The sequence below is a fragment of the Anolis sagrei genome, chromosome X (genome assembly GCF_037176765.1).
Source record: "Anolis sagrei isolate rAnoSag1 chromosome X, rAnoSag1.mat, whole genome shotgun sequence".
NCBI lineage: Eukaryota > Metazoa > Chordata > Lepidosauria > Squamata > Dactyloidae > Anolis > Anolis sagrei.
The window spans coordinates 65,786,752-65,814,146 of NC_090034.1; positions in this window are offsets into that span (position 1 = coordinate 65,786,752).

The following is a 27,395-nucleotide window of genomic DNA, read 5'->3' on the forward strand; positions in this document are numbered from 1 at the left end:
TGCACACCAATTCTTTTGCATTTATTATCATTGATTTTGCATTCTATTTCCATTGCAACCCAATACATTTGCATTGACTTGCATTGATTTACATTCTATTTCGATTGCACCCCAATATTTTTGCTTTTTCTTGCATTGATTTTGCATGCTATTTCCATGGCACCCCAATACTTTTGCATTTATTTGCATTAGTTTTGCATTCTATTTCCATTGCACCCCAATACTTTTGCATTGACTCGCATTAATTTTGAATTCTATTTGCATTGCACCCCAATACTTTTGCATTTATTTGCATTGATTTTGCATTCTATTTCCATTGTACACCAATTCTTTTGCGTTTATTTGCATTGATTTTGCATTCTATTTCCATGGCAACTTAATACTTTTGCATTGACTTGCATTGCTTTTCATTCTATTTCCATTGCACCCCAATACTTTTGCATTGATTTGCAATGATTTTGCATTCGATTTCCATTACACCCCAATAATTTTGCATTTATTGGCATTGATTTTGCATTCTATTTCCATTGCACCCCAATAGTTATGCATTGACTTGCATTGATTTTGAATTCTATTTCCATTGCACCTCAATACTTTTGCATTCATTTGCATTGATTTTGCATTCTATTTCCATTGCACCCCAATACTTTTTCATTGACTTACATTGATTTTCCATTCCATTTCCATTGCTCCCAAAAATCTTTGCATTTATTAGCATTGGTTTTGCATCCTTTTTCCATTGCACCCCAATAGTTATGCATTGACTTGCATGGATATGGCATTCTATTTCCATTGCACACCAATTCTTTTGCATTTATTATCAATGATTTTGCATTCTATTTCAATTGCAACCCAATACTTTTGCATTGACTTGCATTGATTTTGCATTCTATTTGCATGCACCACAATACTTTTGCATCGACTTGCACTGATTTTGCATTCTATTTCCATTGCACGCCAATACTTTTGCATTGACTTGCTTTGATTTGGCATTCTATTTCCATTGCACTCCAATAATTTTGCATTTTTTCCATTGATTTTGCATTCGATTTCCTTTGCACCCCAATATTTTGCATTTATTTGCATTGATTTTGCATTCTTTTTCCATGGCACCCCAATACTTTTGCATTGACTTGCACTGATTTTGCATCCTATTTCCATTGCACGCCAATACTTTTGCATTGACTTGCTTTGATTTGGCATTCTATTTCCATTGCACACCAATTCTTTTGCATTTATCATCATTGATTTGGCATTCTATTTCCATTGCACCCCAATACTTTTGCACTGATTTGCATTGATTTTGCATTCAATTTCCATTACACCCCAATGCTTTTGCATTGACTTGCTTTGGTTTTGCTTTCTATTTCCATTGCATCCCAATACTTTTGCATTGACTTGCATTGATTTACATTCTATTTCCATTGCACCCGAATAATTTTGCATTTACTTGCACTGATTTTGCATGCTATTTCCATGGCACCACAATACTTTTGCATTGACTTGCACTGATTTTGCATTTGATTTCCGTTGCACCCCAACACTTTTGCATTTATTAGCAATGGTTTTGCATCCTATTTCCTTTGCACCCCAATACTTTTGCTTTGACTTGCATTGATTTGGCATTCTATTTCCATTGCACACCAATTCTTTTGCATTTATTATCATTGATTTTGCATTCTATTTCCATTGCAACCCAATACATTTGCATTGACTTGCATTGATTTACATTCTATTTCCATTGCACCCCAATATTTTTGCTTTTTCTTGCATTGATTTTGCATGCTATTTCCATGGCACCCCAATACTTTTGCATTTATTTGCATTAGTTTTGCATTCTATTTCCATTGCACCCCAATACTTTTGCATTGACTCGCATTAATTTTGAATTCTATTTGCATTGCACCCCAATACTTTTGCATTTATTTGCATTGATTTTGCATTCTATTTCCATTGTACACCAATTCTTTTGCGTTTATTTGCATTGATTTTGCATTCTATTTCCATGGCAACTTAATACTTTTGCATTGACTTGCATTGCTTTTCATTCTATTTCCATTGCACCCCAATACTTTTGCATTGATTTGCAATGATTTTGCATTCGATTTCCATTACACCCCAATAATTTTGCATTTATTGGTATTGATTTTGCATTCTATTTCCATTGCACCCCAATAGTTATGCATTGACTTGCATTGATTTTGAATTCTATTTCCATTGCACCTCAATACTTTTGCATTCATTTGCATTGATTTTGCATTCTATTTCCATTGCACCCCAATACTTTTTCATTGACTTACATTGATTTTCCATTCCATTTCCATTGCTCCCAAAAATCTTTGCATTTATTAGCATTGGTTTTGCATCCTTTTTCCATTGCACCCCAATAGTTATGCATTGACTTGCATGGATATGGCATTCTATTTCCATTGCACACCAATTCTTTTGCATTTATTATCAATGATTTTGCATTCTATTTCAATTGCAACCCAATACTTTTGCATTGACTTGCATTGATTTTGCATTCTATTTGCATGCACCACAATACTTTTGCATCGACTTGCACTGATTTTGCATTCTATTTCCATTGCACACCAATTCTTTTGCATTTATTATCAATGATTTTGCATTCTATTTCAATTGCAACCCAATACTTTTGCATTGACTTGCATTGATTTTGCATTCTATTTCCATTGCACCACAATACTTTTGCATTTATTTGCATTGATTTTGCATTCTATTTCCATTGCACTCCAATAATTTTGCATTTTTTCCATTGATTTTGCATTCGATTTCCTTTGCACCCCAATATTTTGCATTTATTTGCATTGATTTTGCATTCTTTTTCCATGGCACCCCAATACTTTTGCATTGACTTGCACTGATTTTGCATCCTATTTCCATTGCACCCCAATACTTTTGCATTGACTTGCATTGATTTGGCATTCTATTTCCACTGCACCCCAATACTTTTGCATTGACTTGCACTGATTTTGCATTTGATTTCCGTTGCACCCCAACACTTTTGCATTTATTAGCATTGGTTTTGCATCCTATTTCCTTTGCACCCCAATACTTTTGCTTTGACTTGCATTGATTTGGCATTCTATTTCCATTGCACACCAATTCTTTTGCATTTATTATCATTGATTTTGCATTCTATTTCCATTGCAACCCAATACATTTGCATTGACTTGCATTGATTTACATTCTATTTCGATTGCTCCCCAATATTTTTGCTTTTTCTTGCATTGATTTTGCATGCTATTTCCATGGCACCCCAATATTTTGCATTTATTTGCATTAGTTTTGCATTCTATTTCCATTGCACCCCAATACTTTTGCATTGACTCGCATTAATTTTGAATTTTATTTGCATTGCACCCCAATACTTTTGCATTTATTTGCATTGATTTTGCATTCTATTTCCATTGTACACCAATTCTTTTGCGTTTATTTGCATTGATTTTGCATTCTATTTCCATGGCAACCCAATACTTTTGCATTGACTTGCATTGCTTTTCATTCTATTTCCATTGCACCCCAATACTTTTGCATTTATTTGCATTGATTTTGCATTCTATTTCCATTGCACTCCAATAATTTTGTATTTTTTCCATTGATTTTGCATTCGATTTCCTTTGCACCCCAATATTTTGCATTTATTTGCATTGATTTTGCATTCTTTTTCCATGGCACCCCAATACTTTTGCATTGACTTGCACTGATTTTGCATCCTATTTCCATTGCACGCCAATACTTTTGCATTGACTTGCATTGATTTGGCATTCTATTTCCATTGCACACCAATTCTTTTGCATTTATCATCATTGATTTGGCATTCTATTTCCATTGCACCCCAATACTTTTGCACTGATTTGCATTGATTTTACATTCGATTTCCATTACACCCCAATGCTTTTGCATTGACTTGCTTTGGTTTTGCTTTCTATTTCCATTGCATCCCAATACTTTTGCATTGACTTGCATTGATTTACTTTCTATTTCCATTGCACCCGAATAATTTTGCATTTACTTGCACTGATTTTGCATGCTATTTCCATGGCACCACAATACTTTTGCATTTATTTGCATTAGTTTTGCATTCTATTTCCATTGCATCCCAACACTTTTGCATTGACTTGCATTGATTTTGAATTCTATTTCCATTGCACCCCAATACTTTTGCATTGACTTACACTGATTTTGCATTCTATTTCCATTGTACCCCAATACTTTTGCATTGACTCGCATTAATTTTGAATTCTATTTGCATTGCACCCCAATACTTTTGCATTTATTTGCATTGATTTTGCATTCTATTTCCATTGTACACCAATTCTTTTGCGTTTATTTGCATTGATTTTGCATTCTATTTCTATTGCACCCCAATACTTTTGCATTGACTTACATTGATTTTGCATTCCATTTCCATTGCTCCCCAAAATCTTTGCATTTATTAGCATTGGTTTTGCATCCTTTTTCCATTGCACCCCAATAGTTATGCATTGACTTGCATGGATATGGCATTCTATTTCCATTGCACACCAATTTTTTGCATTTATTATCAATGATTTTCCATTCTATTTCAATTGCAACCCAATACTTTTGCATTGACTTGCATTGATTTTGCATTCTATTTGCATGCACCACAATACTTTTGCATCGACTTGCACTGATTTTGCATTGTATTTCCATTGCACACCAATTCTTTTGCATTTATTATCAATGATTTTGCATTCTATTTCAATTGCAACCCAATACTTTTGCATTGACTTGCATTGATTTTGCATTCTATTTCCATTGCACCACAATACTTTTGCATTTATTTGCATTGATTTTGCATTCTATTTCATTGCACTCCAATAATTTTGCATTTTTTCCATTGATTTTGCATTCGATTTCCTTTGCACCCCAATATTTTGCATTTATTTGCATTGATTTTGCATTCTTTTTCCATGGCACCCCAATACTTTTGCATTGACTTGCACTGATTTTGCATCCTATTTCCATTGCACGCCAATACTTTTGCATTGACTTGCTTTGATTTGGCATTCTATTTCCATTGCACACCAATTCTTTTGCATTTATCATCATTGATTTGGCATTCTATTTCCATTGCACCCCAATACTTTTGCACTGATTTGCATTGATTTTGCATTCGATTTCCATTACACCCCAATGCTTTTGCATTGACTTGCTTTGGTTTTGCTTTCTATTTCCATTGCATCCCAATACTTTTGCATTGACTTGCATTGATTTACATTCTATTTCCATTGCACCCGAATAATTTTGCATTTACTTGCACTGATTTTGCATGCTATTTCCATGGCACCACAATACTTTTGCATTTATTTGCATTAGTTTTGCATTCTATTTCCATTGCATCCCAACACTTTTGCATTGACTTGCATTGATTTTGAATTCTATTTCCATTGCACCCCAATACTTTTGCATTGACTTACACTGATTTTGCATTCCATTTCCATTGTACCCCAATACTTTTGTATTGACTTGCACTGATTTTTCATTCCATTTCCATTGCACCCCAAGACATTTGCATTTATTAGCATTGGTTTTGCATCCCTTTTCCATTGCACCCCAATAATTTTGTATTGACTTCCACTGATTTTTCATTCCATTTCCATTGCACCCCAAAACTTTTGCATTTATTAGCATTGGTTTTGCATCCTATTTCCATTGCACCTCAATACTTTTGCATTGATTTGCTCTGATTTTGCATTCGATTTCCATTGCACACCAATTCTTTTGCATTTATTATCATTGATTTTGCATTCTATTTCGAATGCAAGTCAATACTTTTGCATTTACTTGCATTGATTTTGCACGCTATTTCCATGGCACCCCAATACTTTTGCATTTATTTGCAGTGATTTTGCATTCTATTTCCATTGCACCTCAATACTTTGGCATTCATTTGCATTAGTTTTGCATTCTATTTCCATTGCACCCCAATACTTTTGCGTTGACTTGCATTGATTTTGAATTCTATTTCCATTGCACCCCAATACTTTTGCATTTATTTGCAGTGATTTTGCATTCTATTTCCATTGCACGTCAATACTTTGGCATTCATTTGCATTAGTTTTGCATTCTATTTCCATTGCACCCCAATACTTTTGCGTTGACTTGCATTGATTTTGAATTCTATTTCCATTGCACCCCAATACTTTTGCATTTATTTGCATGGATTTTGAATTCTATTTCCATTGCACCCCAATACTTTTGCATTGACTTGCATTGATTTGGCATTCTATTTCCATTGCAAACCAATTCTTTTGCATTTATTAGCATTGATTTTGCATTCTATTTCAATTGCACCCCAATACTTTTGCATTTAATTGATTTGATTTGGCATTCTATTTCTATTGCACCAAATACATTTGCATTGACTTGCATTGATTTTGCATTCTATTTCCTTTACACCCCAATACTTTTGCATTGACTTGCATTGATTTTGCATTCTATTTCCATTGCACCCCAATACTTTTGCATTTACTTCCATTGATTTTGCATTCCATTTCCATTGCACCCCAAAACTTTTGCATTTATTGCCATTGATTTTGCATTCTATTTCCTTAACACTCCAATAATTTTGCATTTATTTGCATTAGTTTTGCATTCTATTTCCATTGCACCCCAATACTTTTGCATTGACTTGCATTGATTTTGCATTTGATTCCATTGCACCCCAACACTTTTGCATTTATTAGCATTGGTTTTGCATCATATTTCCATTGCACTCCAATACTTTTGCATTGACTTGCATTGATTTGGCATTCTATTTCCATTGCACACCAATTCTTTTGCATTTATTACCATTGATTTTGCATTCTATTTCCTTTGCAACCAAATACATTTGCATTGACTTGCATTGATTTACATTCTATTTCCATTGCACCCCGATATTTTTGCATTTACTTGCATTGATTTTGCATTCTATTTCCATGGCACCCCAATACTTTTGCATTGACTTGCACTGATCTTGCATTCTATTTCCATTGCACACCAACACTTTTGCATTGACTTGCATTGATTTTGAATTCTATTTCCATTGCACCTCAATACTTTTGCATTTATTTGCATTGATTTTGCATTCTATTTCCATTGCACCCCAATACTTTTGCATTGACTTACATTGATTTTGCATTCCATTTCCATTGCTCCCCAAAACCTTTGCATTTATTAGCATTGGTTTTGCATCCTTTTTCCATTGCACCCCAATAGTTATGCATTGACTTGCATTGATATGGCATTCTATTTCCATTGCATACCAATTCTTTTGCATTTATTATCAATGATTTTGCATTCTATTTCAATTGCAACCCAATACTTTTGGATTGACTTGCATTGATTTTGCATTCTATTTGCATGCACCACAATACTTTTGCATTTATTTGCATTGATTTTGCATTGTATTTCCATTGCACCCCAATACTTTTGCATTGACTTGCACTGATTTTGCATTCTATTTCCTTTACACCGCAATACATTTGCATTGACTTGCACTGATTTTGCATTCCATTTCCATTGCACCCCAAAACTTTTGCATTTATTGCCATTGATTTTGCATTCTATTTCCATTTCACCCCAATAATTTTGCATTTATTTGCATTAGATTTGCATTCCATTTCCATTGCACCCCAATACTTTTGCATTGACTTGCATTGATTTTGCATGCTATTTCCATTGCACCCCAATATTTTTCATTTATTTGCACTGATTTTGCATTAGATTTCCATTGCACACCAATTCTTTTGCATTTATTATCATTTATTTTGCATTCTATTTCCATTGCAACCCAATACATTTGCATTGACTTGCATTGATTTACATTCTATTTCCATTGCACCCCAATATTTTTGCATTTACTTGCATTGATTTTGCATGCTATTTCCATGGCACCCCAATACTTTTGCATTTATTTGCATTAGTTTTGCATTCTATTTCCATTGCACCCCAATACTTTTGCATTGACTTGCATTAATTTTGAATTCTATTTCCATTGCACCCCAATACATTTGCATTTATTTGCATTGATTTTGCATTCTATTTCCATTGTACACCAATTCTTTTGTGTTTATTTGCATTGATTTTGCATTCTATTTCCATTGCAACCCAATACTTTTGCATTGACTTGCATTGCTTTTCATTCTATTTCCATTGCACCCCAATACTTTTGCATTGATTTGCAATGATTTTGCATTCTATTTCCATTGCACCCCAATAATTTTGCATTTATTGGCATTGATTTTGCATTCTATTTCCATTGCACCCCAATATTTTTGCATTTATTTGCAGTGGTTTTGCATTCTATTTCCATTGCACCTCAATACTTTGGCATTTATTTGCATTAGTTTTGCATTCTATTTCCATTGCACCCCAACACTTTTGCATTGACTTGCATTGATTTTGAATTCTATTTCCATTGCACCCCAATATTTTGCATTTATTTGCATTGATTTGGCATTCTATTTCCATTGCACCCCAAGACTTTTGCATTGACTTGCACTGATTTTGCATTCCATTTCCATTGCACCCCAAGACTTTTGCATTGACTTGCATTGATTTGGCATTCTATTTCCTTTGCACACCAATTCTTTTACATTTATTATCATTGATTTTGCATTCGATTTCCATTGCAACCCAATACATTTGCATTGACTTGCATCGATTTCCATTCTATTTCCATTGCACCCCAATATTTTTGCATTTACTTGCATTGATTTTGCATGCTATTTCCATCGCACCCCAATACTTTTGCATTTATTTGCATTAGTTTTGCATTCTATTTCCATTGCACCCCAATACTTTTTTTTGACTTGCATTAATTTTGAATTCTATTTCCATTGCACCCCAATACTTTTGCATTTATTTGCATTGATTTTGCATTCTATTTCCATTGTACACCAATTCTTTTGTGTTTATTTGCATTGATTTTGCATTCTATTTCCATTGCAACCCAATACTTTTGCATTGACTTGCATTGCTTTTCATTCTATTTCCATTGCACCCCAATACTTTTGCATTGATTTGCAATGATTTTGCATTCGATTTCCATTGCACCCCAATAATTTTGCATTTATTGGCATTGATTTTGCATTCTATTTCCATTGCACCCCAATATTTTTGCATTTACTTGCATTGATTTCGCATGCTATTTCCATGGCACCCCAATACTTTTGCATTTATTTGCAGTGGTTTTGCATTCTATTTCCATTGCACCTCAATACTTTGGCATTTATTTGCATTAGTTTTACATTCTATTTCCATTGCACCCCAATATTTTTGCATTTACTTGCATTGATTTTGCATGCTATTTCCATGGCACCCCAATACTTTTGCATTTATTTGCATTAGTTTTGCATTCTATTTCCATTGCACCCCAATACTTTTGCATTGACTTGCATTAATTTTGAATTCTATTTCCATTGCACCCCAATACTTTTGCATTGACTTGCATTGATTTGGCATTCTATTTCCATTGCACACCAATTCTTTTGCATTTATTATCATTTATTTTGCATTCTATTTCCATTGCAACCCAATACATTTGCATTGACTTGCATTGATTTACATTCTATTTCCATTGCACCCCAATATTTTTGCATTTACTTGCATTGATTTTGCATGCTATTTCCATGGCACCCCAATACTTTTGCATTTATTTGCATTAGTTTTGCATTCTATTTCCATTGCACCCCAATACTTTTGCATTGACTTGCATTAATTTTGAATTCTATTTCCATTGCACCCCAATACTTTTGCATTTATTTGCATTGATTTTGCATTCTATTTCCATTGTACACCAATTCTTTTGTGTTTATTTGCATTGATTTTGCATTCTATTTCCATTGCAACCCAATACTTTTGCATTGACTTGCATTGCTTTTCATTCTATTTCCATTGCACCCCAATACTTTTGCATTGATTTGCAATGATTTTGCATTCGATTTCCATTGCACCCCAATAATTTTGCATTTATTGGCATTGATTTTGCATTCTATTTCCATTGCACCCCAATATTTTTGCATTTATTTGCAGTGGTTTTGCATTCTATTTCCATTGCACCTCAATACTTTGGCATTTATTTGCATTAGTTTTGCATTCTATTTCCATTGCACCCCAACACTTTTGCATTGACTTGCATTGATTTTGAATTCTATTTCCATTGCACCCCAATATTTTGCATTTATTTGCATTGATTTGGCATTCTATTTCCATTGCACCCCAAGACTTTTGCATTGACTTGCACTGATTTTGCATTCCATTTCCATTGCACCCCAAGACTTTTGCATTGACTTGCATTGATTTGGCATTCTATTTCCTTTGCACACCAATTCTTTTGCATTTATTATCATTGATTTTGCATTCTATTTCCATTGCACCCCAATACTTTTTTTTGACTTGCATTAATTTTGAATTCTATTTCCATTGCACCCCAATACTTTTGCATTTATTTGCATTGATTTTGCATTCTATTTCCATTGCACCCCAATAGTTATGCATTGACTTGCATTGATTTTGAATTCTATTTCCATTGCACCTCAATACTTTTGCATTCATTTGCATTGATTTTGCATTCTATTTCCATTGCACCCCAATACTTTTTCATTGACTTACATTGATTTTCCATTCCATTTCCATTGCTCCCAAAAATCTTTGCATTTATTAGCATTGGTTTTGCATCCTTTTTCCATTGCACCCCAATAGTTATGCATTGACTTGCATGGATATGGCATTGTATTTCCATTGCACCCCAATATTTTTGCATTTATTTGCATTGATTTCGCATGCTATTTCCATGGCACCCCAATACTTTTGCATTTATTTGCATTAGTTTTGCATTCTATTTCCATTGCACCCCAACACTTTTGCATTGACTTGCATTGATTTTGAATTCTATTTCCATTGCACCCCAATATTTTGCATTTATTTGCACTGATTTCGCATTCTATTTCCATTGCACCCCAATACTTTTGCATTGACTTGCACTGATTTTGCATTCCATTTCCATTGCACCCCAATAGTTTTGCATTGACTTGCATTGATTTGGCATTCTATTTCCATTGCACTCCAATACTTTTGCATTTATTTGCATGGATTTTGCATTCGATTTCCATTACACCCCAATAATTTTGCATTTATTGGCATTGATTTTGCATTCTATTTCCATTGCACCCCAATAGTTATGCATTGACTTGCATTGATTTTGAATTCTATTTCCATTGCACCTCAATACTTTTGCATTCATTTGCATTGATTTTGCATTCTATTTCCATTGCACCCCAATACTTTTTCATTGACTTACATTGATTTTCCATTCCATTTCCATTGCTCCCAAAAATCTTTGCATTTATTAGCATTGGTTTTGCATCCTTTTTCCATTGCACCCCAATAGTTATGCATTGACTTGCATGGATATGGCATTGTATTTCCATTGCACACCAATTCTTTTGCATTTATTATCAATGATTTTGCATTCTATTTCAATTGCAACCCAATACTTTTGCATTGACTTGCATTGATTTTGCATTCTATCTGCATGCACCACAATACTTTTGCATCGACTTGCACTGATTTTGCATTCTATTTCCATTGCACAACAATTCTTTTGCATTTATTATCAATGATTTTGCATTCTATTTCAATTGCAACCCAATACTTTTGCATTGACTTGCATTGATTTTGCATGCTATTTCCATTGCACCACAATACTTTTGCATTTATTTGCATTGATTTTGCATTCTATTTCCATTGCACTCCAATAATTTTGCATTTTTTCCATTGATTTTGCATTCGATTTCCTTTGCACCCCAATATTTTGCATTTATTTGCATTGATTTTGCATTCTTTTTCCATTGTACACCAATTCTTTTGTGTTTATTTGCATTGATTTTGCATTCTATTTCCATTGCAACCCAATACTTTTGCATTGACTTGCATTGCTTTTCATTCTATTTCCATTGCACCCCAATACTTTTGCATTGATTTGCAATGATTTTGCATTCGATTTCCATTGCACCCCAATAATTTTGCATTTATTGGCATTGATTTTGCATTCTATTTCCATTGCACCCCAATATTTTTGCATTTACTTGCATTGATTTCGCATGCTATTTCCATGGCACCCCAATACTTTTGCATTTATTTGCAGTGGTTTTGCATTCTATTTCCATTGCACCTCAATACTTTGGCATTTATTTGCATTAGTTTTACATTCTATTTCCATTGCACCCCAATATTTTTGCATTTACTTGCATTGATTTTGCATGCTATTTCCATGGCACCCCAATACTTTTGCATTTATTTGCATTAGTTTTGCATTCTATTTCCATTGCACCCCAATACTTTTGCATTGACTTGCATTAATTTTGAATTCTATTTCCATTGCACCCCAATACTTTTGCATTGACTTGCATTGATTTGGCATTCTATTTCCATTGCACACCAATTCTTTTGCATTTATTATCATTTATTTTGCATTCTATTTCCATTGCAACCCAATACATTTGCATTGACTTGCATTGATTTACATTCTATTTCCATTGCACCCCAATATTTTTGCATTTACTTGCATTGATTTTGCATGCTATTTCCATGGCACCCCAATACTTTTGCATTTATTTGCATTAGTTTTGCATTCTATTTCCATTGCACCCCAATACTTTTGCATTGACTTGCATTAATTTTGAATTCTATTTCCATTGCACCCCAATACTTTTGCATTTATTTGCATTGATTTTGCATTCTATTTCCATTGTACACCAATTCTTTTGTGTTTATTTGCATTGATTTTGCATTCTATTTCCATTGCAACCCAATACTTTTGCATTGACTTGCATTGCTTTTCATTCTATTTCCATTGCACCCCAATACTTTTGCATTGATTTGCAATGATTTTGCATTCGATTTCCATTGCACCCCAATAATTTTGCATTTATTGGCATTGATTTTGCATTCTATTTCCATTGCACCCCAATATTTTTGCATTTATTTGCAGTGGTTTTGCATTCTATTTCCATTGCACCTCAATACTTTGGCATTTATTTGCATTAGTTTTGCATTCTATTTCCATTGCACCCCAACACTTTTGCATTGACTTGCATTGATTTTGAATTCTATTTCCATTGCACCCCAATATTTTGCATTTATTTGCATTGATTTGGCATTCTATTTCCATTGCACCCCAAGACTTTTGCATTGACTTGCACTGATTTTGCATTCCATTTCCATTGCACCCCAAGACTTTTGCATTGACTTGCATTGATTTGGCATTCTATTTCCTTTGCACACCAATTCTTTTGCATTTATTATCATTGATTTTGCATTCTATTTCCATTGCACCCCAATACTTTTTTTTGACTTGCATTAATTTTGAATTCTATTTCCATTGCACCCCAATACTTTTGCATTTATTTGCATTGATTTTGCATTCTATTTCCATTGCACCCCAATAGTTATGCATTGACTTGCATTGATTTTGAATTCTATTTCCATTGCACCTCAATACTTTTGCATTCATTTGCATTGATTTTGCATTCTATTTCCATTGCACCCCAATACTTTTTCATTGACTTACATTGATTTTCCATTCCATTTCCATTGCTCCCAAAAATCTTTGCATTTATTAGCATTGGTTTTGCATCCTTTTTCCATTGCACCCCAATAGTTATGCATTGACTTGCATGGATATGGCATTGTATTTCCATTGCACCCCAATATTTTTGCATTTATTTGCATTGATTTCGCATGCTATTTCCATGGCACCCCAATACTTTTGCATTTATTTGCATTAGTTTTGCATTCTATTTCCATTGCACCCCAACACTTTTGCATTGACTTGCATTGATTTTGAATTCTATTTCCATTGCACCCCAATATTTTGCATTTATTTGCACTGATTTCGCATTCTATTTCCATTGCACCCCAATACTTTTGCATTGACTTGCACTGATTTTGCATTCCATTTCCATTGCACCCCAATAGTTTTGCATTGACTTGCATTGATTTGGCATTCTATTTCCATTGCACACCAATACTTTTGCATTTATTTGCATGGATTTTGCATTCGATTTCCATTACACCCCAATAATTTTGCATTTATTGGCATTGATTTTGCATTCTATTTCCATTGCACCCCAATAGTTATGCATTGACTTGCATTGATTTTGAATTCTATTTCCATTGCACCTCAATACTTTTGCATTCATTTGCATTGATTTTGCATTCTATTTCCATTGCACCCCAATACTTTTTCATTGACTTACATTGATTTTCCATTCCATTTCCATTGCTCCCAAAAATCTTTGCATTTATTAGCATTGGTTTTGCATCCTTTTTCCATTGCACCCCAATAGTTATGCATTGACTTGCATGGATATGGCATTGTATTTCCATTGCACACCAATTCTTTTGCATTTATTATCAATGATTTTGCATTCTATTTCAATTGCAACCCAATACTTTTGCATTGACTTGCATTGATTTTGCATTCTATCTGCATGCACCACAATACTTTTGCATCGACTTGCACTGATTTTGCATTCTATTTCCATTGCACACCAATTCTTTTGCATTTATTATCAATGATTTTGCATTCTATTTCAATTGCAACCCAATACTTTTGCATTGACTTGCATTGATTTTGCATTCTATTTCCATTGCACCACAATACTTTTGCATTTATTTGCATTGATTTTGCATTCTATTTCCATTGCACTCCAATAATTTTGCATTTTTTCCATTGATTTTGCATTCGATTTCCTTTGCACCCCAATATTTTGCATTTATTTGCATTGATTTTGCATTCTTTTTCCATGGCACCCCAATACTTTTGCATTGACTTGCACTGATTTTGCATCCTATTTCCATTGCACCCCAATACTTTTGCATTGACTTGCATTGATTTGGCATTCTATTTCCACTGCACCCCAATACTTTTGCATTGACTTGCACTGATTTTGCATTTGATTTCCGTTGCACCCCAACACTTTTGCATTTATTAGCATTGGTTTTGCATCCTATTTCCATTGCACCCCAATACTTTTGCTTTGACTTGCATTGATTTGGCATTCTATTTCCATTGCACACCAATTCTTTTGCATTTATTATCATTGATTTTGCATTCTATTTCCATTGCAACCCAATACATTTGCATTGACTTGCATTGATTTACATTCTATTTCGATTGCACCCCAATATTTTTGCTTTTTCTTGCATTGATTTTGCATGCTATTTCCATGGCACCCCAATATTTTGCATTTATTTGCATTAGTTTTGCATTCTATTTCCATTGCACCCCAATACTTTTGCATTGACTCGCATTAATTTTGAATTTTATTTGCATTGCACCCCAATACTTTTGCATTTATTTGCATTGATTTTGCATTCTATTTCCATTGTACACCAATTCTTTTGCGTTTATTTGCATTGATTTTGCATTCTATTTCCATGGCAACCCAATACTTTTGCATTGACTTGCATTGCTTTTCATTCTATTTCCATTGCACCCCAATACTTTTGCATTTATTTGCATTGATTTTGCATTCTATTTCCATTGCACTCCAATAATTTTGTATTTTTTTCATTGATTTTGCATTCGATTTCCTTTGCACCCCAATATTTTGCATTTATTTGCATTGATTTTGCATTCTTTTTCCATTGCACCCCAATACTTTTGCATTGACTTGCACTGATTTTGCATCCTATTTCCATTGCACGCCAATACTTTTGCATTGACTTGCATTGATTTGGCATTCTATTTCCATTGCACACCAATTCTTTTGCATTTATCATCATTGATTTGGCATTCTATTTCCATTGCACCCCAATACTTTTGCACTGATTTGCATTGATTTTGCATTCGATTTCCATTACACCCCAATGCTTTTGCATTGACTTGCTTTGGTTTTGCTTTCTATTTCCATTGCATCCCAATACTTTTGCATTGACTTGCATTGATTTACATTCTATTTCCATTGCACCCGAATAATTTTGCATTTACTTGCACTGATTTTGCATGCTATTTCCATGGCACCACAATACTTTTGCATTTATTTGCATTAGTTTTGCATTCTATTTCCATTGCATCCCAACACTTTTGCATTGACTTGCATTGATTTTGAATTCTATTTCCATTGCACCCCAATACTTTTGCATTGACTTACACTGATTTTGCATTCTATTTCCATTGTACCCCAACACTTTTGCATTGACTTGCATTGATTTTGAATTCTATTTCCATTGCACCTCAATACTTTTGCATTTATTTGCATTGATTTTGCATTCTATTTCTATTGCACCCCAATACTTTTGCATTGACTTACATTGATTTTGCATTCCATTTCCATTGCTCCCCAAAATCTTTGCATTTATTAGCATTGGTTTTGCATCCTTTTTCCATTGCACCCCAATAGTTATGCATTGACTTGCATGGATATGGCATTCTATTTCCATTGCACACCAATTTTTTGCATTTATTATCAATGATTTTCCATTCTATTTCAATTGCAACCCAATACTTTTGCATTGACTTGCATTGATTTTGCATTCTATTTGCATGCACCACAATACTTTTGCATCGACTTGCACTGATTTTGCATTCTATTTCCATTGCACACCAATTCTTTTGCATTTATTATCAATGATTTTGCATTCTATTTCAATTGCAACCCAATACTTTTGCATTGACTTGCATTGATTTTGCATTCTATTTCCATTGCACCACAATACTTTTGCATTTATTTGCATTGATTTTGCATTCTATTTCATTGCACTCCAATAATTTTGCATTTTTTCCATTGATTTTGCATTCGATTTCCTTTGCACCCCAATATTTTGCATTTATTTGCATTGATTTTGCATTCTTTTTCCATGGCACCCCAATACTTTTGCATTGACTTGCACTGATTTTGCATCCTATTTCCATTGCACGCCAATACTTTTGCATTGACTTGCTTTGATTTGGCATTCTATTTCCATTGCACACCAATTCTTTTGCATTTATCATCATTGATTTGGCATTCTATTTCCATTGCACCCCAATACTTTTGCACTGATTTGCATTGATTTTGCATTCAATTTCCATTACACCCCAATGCTTTTGCATTGACTTGCTTTGGTTTTGCTTTCTATTTCCATTGCATCCCAATACTTTTGCATTGACTTGCATTGATTTACATTCTATTTCCATTGCACCCGAATAATTTTGCATTTACTTGCACTGATTTTGCATGCTATTTCCATGGCACCACAATACTTTTGCATTTATTTGCATTAGTTTTGCATTCTATTTCCATTGCATCCCAACACTTTTGCATTGACTTGCATTGATTTTGAATTCTATTTCCATTGCACCCCAATACTTTTGCATTGACTTACACTGATTTTGCATTCCATTTCCATTGTACCCCAATACTTTTGTATTGACTTGCACTGATTTTTCATTCCATTTCCATTGCACCCCAAGACATTTGCATTTATTAGCATTGGTTTTGCATCCCTTTTCCATTGCACCCCAATAATTTTGTATTGACTTCCACTGATTTTTCATTCCATTTCCATTGCACCCCAAAACTTTTGCATTTATTAGCATTGGTTTTGCATCCTATTTCCATTGCACCTCAATACTTTTGCATTGATTTGCTCTGATTTTGCATTCGATTTCCATTGCACACCAATTCTTTTGCATTTATTATCATTGATTTTGCATTCTATTTCGATTGCAAGTCAATACTTTTGCATTTACTTGCATTGATTTTGCACGCTATTTCCATGGCACCCCAATACTTTTGCATTTATTTGCAGTGATTTTGCATTCTATTTCCATTGCACCTCAATACTTTGGCATTCATTTGCATTAGTTTTGCATTCTATTTCCATTGCACCCCAATACTTTTGCGTTGACTTGCATTGATTTTGAATTCTATTTCCATTGCACCCCAATACTTTTGCATTTATTTGCAGTGATTTTGCATTCTATTTCCATTGCACCTCAATACTTTGGCATTCATTTGCATTAGTTTTGCATTCTATTTCCATTGCACCCCAATACTTTTGCGTTGACTTGCATTGATTTTGAATTCTATTTCCATTGCACCCCAATACTTTTGCATTTATTTGCATGGATTTTGAATTCTATTTCCATTGCACCCCAATACTTTTGCATTGACTTGCATTGATTTGCCATTCTATTTCCATTGCAAACCAATTCTTTTGCATTTATTAGCATTGATTTTGCATTCTATTTCAATTGCACCCCAATACTTTTGCATTTAATTGATTTGATTTGGCATTCTATTTCTATTGCAACAAATACATTTGCATTGACTTGCATTGATTTTGCATTCTATTTCCTTTACACCCCAATACTTTTGCATTGACTTGCATTGCTTTTGCATTCTATTTCCATTGCACCCCAATACTTTTGCATTTACTTCCATTGATTTTGCATTCCATTTCCATTGCACCCCAAAACTTTTGCATTTATTGCCATTGATTTTGCATTCTATTTCCTTTACACTCCAATAATTTTGCATTTATTTGCATTAGTTTTGCATTCTATTTCCATTGCACCCCAATACTTTTGCATTGACTTGCATTGATTTTGCATTTGATTCCATTGCACCCCAACACTTTTGCATTTATTAGCATTGGTTTTGCATCATATTTCCATTGCACCCCAATACTTTTGCATTGACTTGCATTGATTTGGCATTCTATTTCCATTGCACACCAATTCTTTTGCATTTATTACCATTGATTTTGCATTCTATTTCCTTTGCAACCAAATACATTTGCATTGACTTGCATTGATTTACATTCTATTTCCATTGCACCCCGATATTTTTGCATTTACTTGCATTGATTTTGCATGCTATTTCCATGGCACCCCAATACTTTTGCATTGACTTGCACTGATCTTGCATTCTATTTCCATTGCACACCAACACTTTTGCATTGACTTGCATTGATTTTGAATTCTATTTCCATTGCACCTCAATACTTTTGCATTTATTTGCATTGATTTTGCATTCTATTTCCATTGCACCCCAATACTTTTGCATTGACTTACACTGATTTTGCATTCCATTTCCATTGCTCCCCAAAATCTTTGCATTTATTAGCATTGGTTTTGCATTCTATTTCCATTGCAACACAATACTTTTGCATTGACTTGCATTGCTTTTCATTCTATTTCCATTGCACCCCTATACTGTAGCATATATTGGCATTGATTTTGCATTCTATTTCCATTGCACCCCAATATATTTGCATTTAGTTGCATTGATTTTGCATGCTATTTCCATGTCACCCCAATACGTTTGCATTTATTTGCAGTGGTTTTGCATTCTATTTCCATTGCACCTCAATACTTTGGCATTTATTTGAATTAGTTTTCCATTCTATTTCCATTGCACCCCAATACTTTTGCATTGACTTGCATTGATTTTGAATTCTATTTCCATTGCAGCCCAATACTTTTGCATTTATTTGCATTAGTTTTGCTTTCTATTTCCATTGTACACCAATATTTTTGCATTGACTTGCATTGATTTTGAATTCTATTTCCATTGCACCCCAATACTTTTTCATTGACTTTCATTGATTTGGCATTCTATTTCCATTGCACCCCAATATTTTGCATTTATTTGCATTGATTTGGCATTCTATTTCCATTGCAACCCAATAGTCTTGAATAGAATTGCACTTCTGTTGCATTTGATTTGCATTGCACCCCAACACTTTTGCATTTATTAGCATTGGTTTTGCATCCTATTTCCATTGCACTCCAATACTTTTGCATTCACTTGCATTGATTTGGAATTCTATTTCCATTGCACAACAATTCTTTTGCATTTATTGTCATTGATTTTGCATTCTATTTCCATTGCAACCCAATACATTTGCATTGACTTGCATTGATTTACATTTTATTTCCATTGCACCCCAATATTTTTGCATTTACTTGCATTGATTTCGCATGCTATTTCCATGGCACCCCAATACTTTTGCATTTATTTGCAGTGGTTTTGCATTCTATTTCCATTGCACCTCAATACTTTTGCATTGACTTGCATTGATTTTGAATTCTATTTCCATTGCACCCCAATATTTTGCATTTATTTGCATTGATTTCGCATTCTATTTCCATTGCACACCAATACTTTTGCATTGACTTGCACTGATTTTGCATTCCATTTCCATTGCACCCCAATAGTTTTGCATTGACTTGCATTGATTTGGCATTCTATTTCCATTGCACACCTATTCTTTTGCATTTATTATCATTGATTTTGCATTCGATTTCCATTGCAACCCAATACATTTGCATTGACTTGCATTGATTTACATTCTATTTCCATTGCACCCCAATATTTTTGCATTTACTTGCATTGATTTTGCATGCTATTTCCATGGCACCCCAATACTTTTGCATTTATTTGCATTAGTTTTGCATTCTATTTCCATTGCACACCAATTCTTTTGCATTTATTACCATTGATTTTGCATTCTATTTCCATGGCACCCCAATACTTTTGCATTGACTTGCACTGATCTTGCATTCTATTTCCATTGCACACCAACACTTTTGCATTGACTTGCATTGATTTTGAATTCTATTTCCATTGCACCTCAATACTTTTGCATTTATTTGCATTGATTTTGCATTCTATTTCCATTGCACCCCAATACTTTTGCATTGACTTACTTTGATTTTGCATTCCATTTCCATTGCTCCCCAAAACCTTTGCATTTATTAGCATTGGTTTTGCATCCTTTTTCCATTGCACCCCAATAGTTATGCATTGACTTGCATTGATATGGCATTCTATTTCCATTGCATACCAATTCTTTTGCATTTATTATCAATGATTTTGCATTCTATTTCAATTGCAACCCAATACTTTTGGATTGACTTGCATTGATTTTGCATTCTATTTGCATGCACCACAATACTTTTGCATTTATTTGCATTGATTTTGCATTGTATTTCCATTGCACCCCAATACTTTTGCATTGACTTGCACTGATTTTGCATTCTATTTCCTTTACACCGCAATACATTTGCATTGACTTGCACTGATTTTGCATTCCATTTCCATTGCACCCCAAAACTTTTGCATTTATTGCCATTGATTTTGCATTCTATTTCCATTTCACCCCAATAATTTTGCATTTATTAGCATTGGTTTTGCATCCTATTTCCATTGCACCCCAATACTTTTGCATTCACTTGCATTGATTTGGAATTCTATTTCCATTGCACAACAATTCTTTTGCATTTATTGTCATTGATTTTGCATTCTATTTCCATTGCAACCCAATACATTTGCATTGACTTGCATTGATTTACATTTTATTTCCATTGCACCCCAATATTTTTGCATTTACTTGCATTGATTTCGCATGCTATTTCCATGGCACCCCAATACTTTTGCATTTATTTGCAGTGGTTTTGCATTCTATTTCCATTGCACCTCAATACTTTGGCATTTATTTGCATTAGTTTTGCATTCTATTTCCATTGCACCCCAACACTTTTGCATTGACTTGCATTGATTTTGAATTCTATTTCCATTGCACCCCAATATTTTGCATTTATTTGCATTGATTTCGCATTCTATTTCCATTGCACACCAATACTTTTGCATTGACTTGCACTGATTTTGCATTCCATTTCCATTGCACCCCAATAGTTTTGCATTGACTTGCATTGATTTGGCATTCTATTTCCATTGCACACCTATTCTTTTGCATTTATTATCATTGATTTTGCATTCCATTTCCATTGCAACCCAATACATTTGCATTGACTTGCATTGATTTACATTCTATTTCCATTGCACCCCGATATTTTTGCATTTACTTGCATTGATTTTGCATGCTATTTCCATGGCACCCCAATACTTTTGCATTGACTTGCACTGATCTTGCATTCTATTTCCATTGCACCCAACACTTTTGCATTGACTTGCATTGATTTTGAATTCTATTTCCATTGCACCTCAATACTTTTGCATTTATTTGCATTGATTTTGCATTCTATTTCCATTGCACCCCAATACTTTTGCATTGACTTACATTGATTTTGCATTCCATTTCCATTGCTCCCCAAAACCTTTGCATTTATTAGCATTGGTTTTGCATCCTTTTTCCATTGCACCCCAATAGTTATGCATTGACTTGCATTGATATGGCATTCTATTTCCATGGCACCCCAATACTTTTGCATTTATTTGCATTGATTTTGCATTGTATTTCCATTGCACCCCAATAATTTTGCATTGACTTGCACTGATTTTGCATTCTATTTCCTTTACACCGCAATACATTTGCATTGACTTGCACTGATTTTGCATTCCATTTCCATTGCACCCCAATAATTTTGCATTTATTTGCATTAGTTTTGCATTCCATTTCCATTGCACCCCAATACTTTTGCATTGACTTGCATTGATTTTGCATGCTATTTCCATTGCACCCCAATATTTTTCATTTATTTGCACTGATTTTGCATTCGATTTCCATTGCACCCCAACACTTTTGCATTTATTGGCATTGTTTTTGTATCCTTTTTCCATTGCACCCCAATAGTTTTGCATTGACTTGCATTGATTTGGCATTCTATTTCCTTTACACTCCAATAATTTTGCATTGACTTGCACTGATTATGCATTCTATTTCCATTGCACCCCAATATTTTTGCATTTACTTGCATTGATTTTGAATTCTATTTCCATTGCAACCCAATACTTTTGCATTGACTTGCATTGCTTCTCATTCTATTTCCATTGCACCCCAATACTTTTGCATTGATTTGCAATTATTTGGCATTCGATTTCCATTGCACCCCAAAACTTTTGCATTTATTACCATTGATTTTGCATTCTATTTCCATTGCACCCGAATATTTTTGCATTTACTTGCATTGATATTTCATTCTATTTCCATGGCACCCCAATACTTTTGCATTTATTTGCAGTGATTTTGCATTCTATTTCCATTGCACCCCAATACTTTTGCATTTATTGGCATTGATTTTGCATTCTATTTCCATTGCACCCCAATACTTTTGCATTTATTTGCATTGATTTTGAATTCCATTTCCATTGCACCCTAATATTTTGCATTTATTTGCATTGATTTTGCATTCTATTTCCATTGCAACCCAATACTTTTGCATTGACTTGCATTGATTTTGAATTCTATTTCCATTGCATCCCAATACTTTTGCATTTATTTGCATTAGTTTTGCATTCTATTTCCATTGCACCCCAATACTTTTGCATTGACTTGCACTGATTTTGCATTCCATTTCCATTGCACCCCAAGACTTTTGCATTTATTAGCATTGGTTTTGCATCCTTTTTCCATTGCACCCCAATACTTTTGCATTGACTTGCATTGATTTGGCATTCTATTTCCATTGCACCTCAATACTTTGGCATTTATTTGCATTAGTTTTGCATTCTATTTCCATTGCACCCCAATACTTTTTCATTGACTTGCATTGATTTTGAATTCTATTTCCATTGCACCCCAATAGTTTTGAATTTATTTGCATTGATTTTGCCTTCTATTTCCATTGCACACCAAGACTTTTGCATTGACTTGCACTGATTTTGCATTCTATTTCCATTGCACCCCAATACTTTTGCATTTATTTGCAGTGATTTTGCATTCTATTTCCATTGCACCTCAATACTTTGGCATTCATTTGCATTAGTTTTGCATTCTATTTCCATTGCACCCCAATACTTTTGCGTTGACTTGCATTGATTTTGAATTCTATTTCCATTGCACCCCAATACTTTTGCATTTATTTGCATTGATTTTGCATTCCATTTCCATTGCACCCCACGACTTTTGCATTTATTAGCATTGGTTTTGCATCCTTTTTCCATTGCACCCCAATACTTTTGCATTGACTTGCATTGATTTTGCATGCTATTTCCATTGCACCCCAATACTTTTCATTTATTTGCACTGATTTTGCATTCGATTTCCATTGCACCCCAACACTTTTGCATTTATTGGCATTGTTTTTGCATCCTATTTGCATTGCACCCCAATACTTTTGCATTAACTTGCATTAGTTTGGCATTCTATTTCCTTTACACTCCAATAATTTTGCATTTATTTGCATTAGTTTTGCATTCTATTTCCATTGCACCCCAATACTTTTGCATTGACTTGCATTGATTTTGCATTTGATTCCATTGCACCCCAACACTTTTGCATTTATTAGCATTGGTTTTGCATCATATTTCCATTGCACCCCAATACTTTTGCATTGACTTGCATTGATTTGGCATTCTATTTCCATTGCACACCAATTCTTTTGCATTTATTACCATTGATTTTGCATTCTATTTCCATGGCACCCCAATACTTTTGCATTGACTTGCACTGATCTTGCATTCTATTTCCATTGCACACCAACACTTTTGCATTTACTTGCATTGATTTTGCATTCTATTTCCATTGCACCCCAATACTTTTGCATTGACTTACTTTGATTTTGCATTCCATTTCCATTGCTCCCCAAAACCTTTGCATTTATTAGCATTGGTTTTGCATCCTTTTTCCATTGCACCCCAATAGTTATGCATTGACTTGCATTGATATGGCATTCTATTTCCATTGCATACCAATTCTTTTACATTTATTATCAATGATTTTGCATTCTATTTCAATTGCAACCCAATACTTTTGGATTGACTTGCATTGATTTTGCATTCTATTTGCATGCACCACAATACTTTTGCATTTATTTGCATTGATTTTGCATTGTATTTCCATTGCACCCCAATACTTTTGCATTGACTTGCACTGATTTTGCATTCTATTTCCTTTACACCGCAATACATTTGCATTGACTTGCACTGATTTTGCATTCCATTTCCATTGCACCCCAAAACTTTTGCATTTATTGCCATTGATTTTGCATTCTATTTCCATTTCACCCCAATAATTTTGCATTTATTTCCATTAGTTTTGCATTCCATTTCCATTGCACCCCAATACTTTTGCATTGACTTGCATTGATTTTGCATGCTATTTCCATTGCACCCCAATATTTTTCATTTATTTGCACTGATTTTGCATTCGATTTCCATTGCACCCCAACACTTTTGCATTTATTGGCATTGTTTTTGCATTCGATTTCCAATGCAACCCAATACATTTGCATTTATTTGCATTAGTTTTGCATTCTATTTCCATTGCACCCCAATACTTTTGCATTGACTTGCATTAATTTTGAATTCTATTTCCATTGCACCCCAATACTTTTGCATTTATTTGCATTGATTTTGCATTCTATTTCCATTGCACCCCAATACTTTTGCATTGACTTACATTGATTTTGCATTCCATTTCCATTGCTCCCCAAAACCTTTGCATTTATTAGCATTGGTTTTGCATCCTTTTTCCATTGCACCCCAATAGTTATGCATTGACTTGCATTGATATGGCATTCTATTTCCATTGCATACCAATTCTTTTGCATTTATTATCAATGATTTTGCATTCTATTTCATTTGCAACCCAATACTTTTGGATTGACTTGCATTGATTTTGCATTCTATTTGCATGCACCACAATACTTTTGCATTTATTTGCATTGATTTTGCATTGTATTTCCATTGCACCCCAATACTTTTGCATTGACTTGCACTGATTTTGCATTCTATTTCCTTTACACCGCAATACATTTGCATTGACTTGCACTGATTTTGCATTCCATTTCCATTGCACCCCAAAACTTTTGCATTTATTGCCATTGATTTTGCATTCTATTTCCATTTCACCCCAATAATTTTGCATTTATTTGCATTAGTTTTGCATTCCATTTCCATTGCACCCCAATACTTTTGCATTGACTTGCATTGATTTTGCATGCTATTTCCATTGCACCCCAATACTTTTCATTTATTTGCACTGATTTTGCATTCGATTTCCATTGCACCCCAACACTTTTGCATTTATTGGCATTGTTTTTGCATCCTATTTGCATTGCACCCCAATACTTTTGCATTAACTTGCATTGGTTTGGCATTCTATTTCCTTTACACTCCAATAATTTTGCATTTATTTGCATTAGTTTTGCATTCTATTTCCATTGCACCCCAATACTTTTGCATTGACTTGCATTGATTTTGCATTTGATTCCATTGCACCCCAACACTTTTGCATTTATTAGCATTGGTTTTGCATCATATTTCCATTGCACCCCAATACTTTTGCATTGACTTGCATTGATTTGGCATTCTATTTCCATTGCACACCAATTCTTTTGCATTTATGCATTTATTAACATTGATTTTGCATTCTATTTCCATTGCAACCCAATACATTTGCATTGACTTGCATTGATTTACATTCTATTTCCATTGCACCCCGATGTTTTTGCATTTATTTGCATTGATTTTGCATTCTATTTCCATTGCACCCCAATACTTTTGCATTGACTTACACTGATTTTGCATTCCATTTCCATTGCTCCCCAAAATCTTTGCATTTATTAGCATTGGTTTTGCATTCTATTTCCATTGCAACACAATACTTTTGCATTGACTTGCATTGCTTTTCATTCCATTTCCATTGCACCCCAATACTTTAGCATTTATTGGCATTGATTTTGCATTCTATTTCCATTGCACCCCAATATTTTTGCATTTAGTTGCATTGATTTTGCATGCTATTTCCATGTCACCCCAATACGTTTGCATTTATTTGCAGTGGTTTTGCATTCTATTTCCATTGCACCTCAATACTTTGGCATTTATTTGAATTAGTTTTCCATTCTATTTCCATTGCACCCCAATACTTTTGCATTGACTTGCATTGATTTTGAATTCTATTTCCATTGCAGCCCAATACTTTTGCATTTATTTGCATTAGTTTTGCATTCTATTTCCATTGCACACCAATACTTTTGCATTGACTTGCATTGATTTTGAATTCTATTTCCATTGCACACCAATTCTTTTGCATTTATTAGCATTGGTTTTGCATCCTTTTTCCATTGCACCCCAATACTTTTTCATTGACTTTCATTGATTTGGCATTCTATTTCCATTGCACCCCAATATTTTGCATTTATTTGCATTGATTTGGCATTCTATTTCCATTGCAACCCAATAGTCTTGCATAGAATTGCACTTCTGTTGCATTTGATTTGCATTGCACCCCAACACTTTTGCATTTATTAGCATTGGTTTTGCATCCTATTACCATTGCACCCCAATACTTTTGCATTCACTTGCATTTATTTTGCATGCTATTTCCGTGCCACCCCAATAATTTTGCATTTATTGGCATTGATTTTGCATTCTTTTTCCATTGCACCCCAATATTTTTGCATT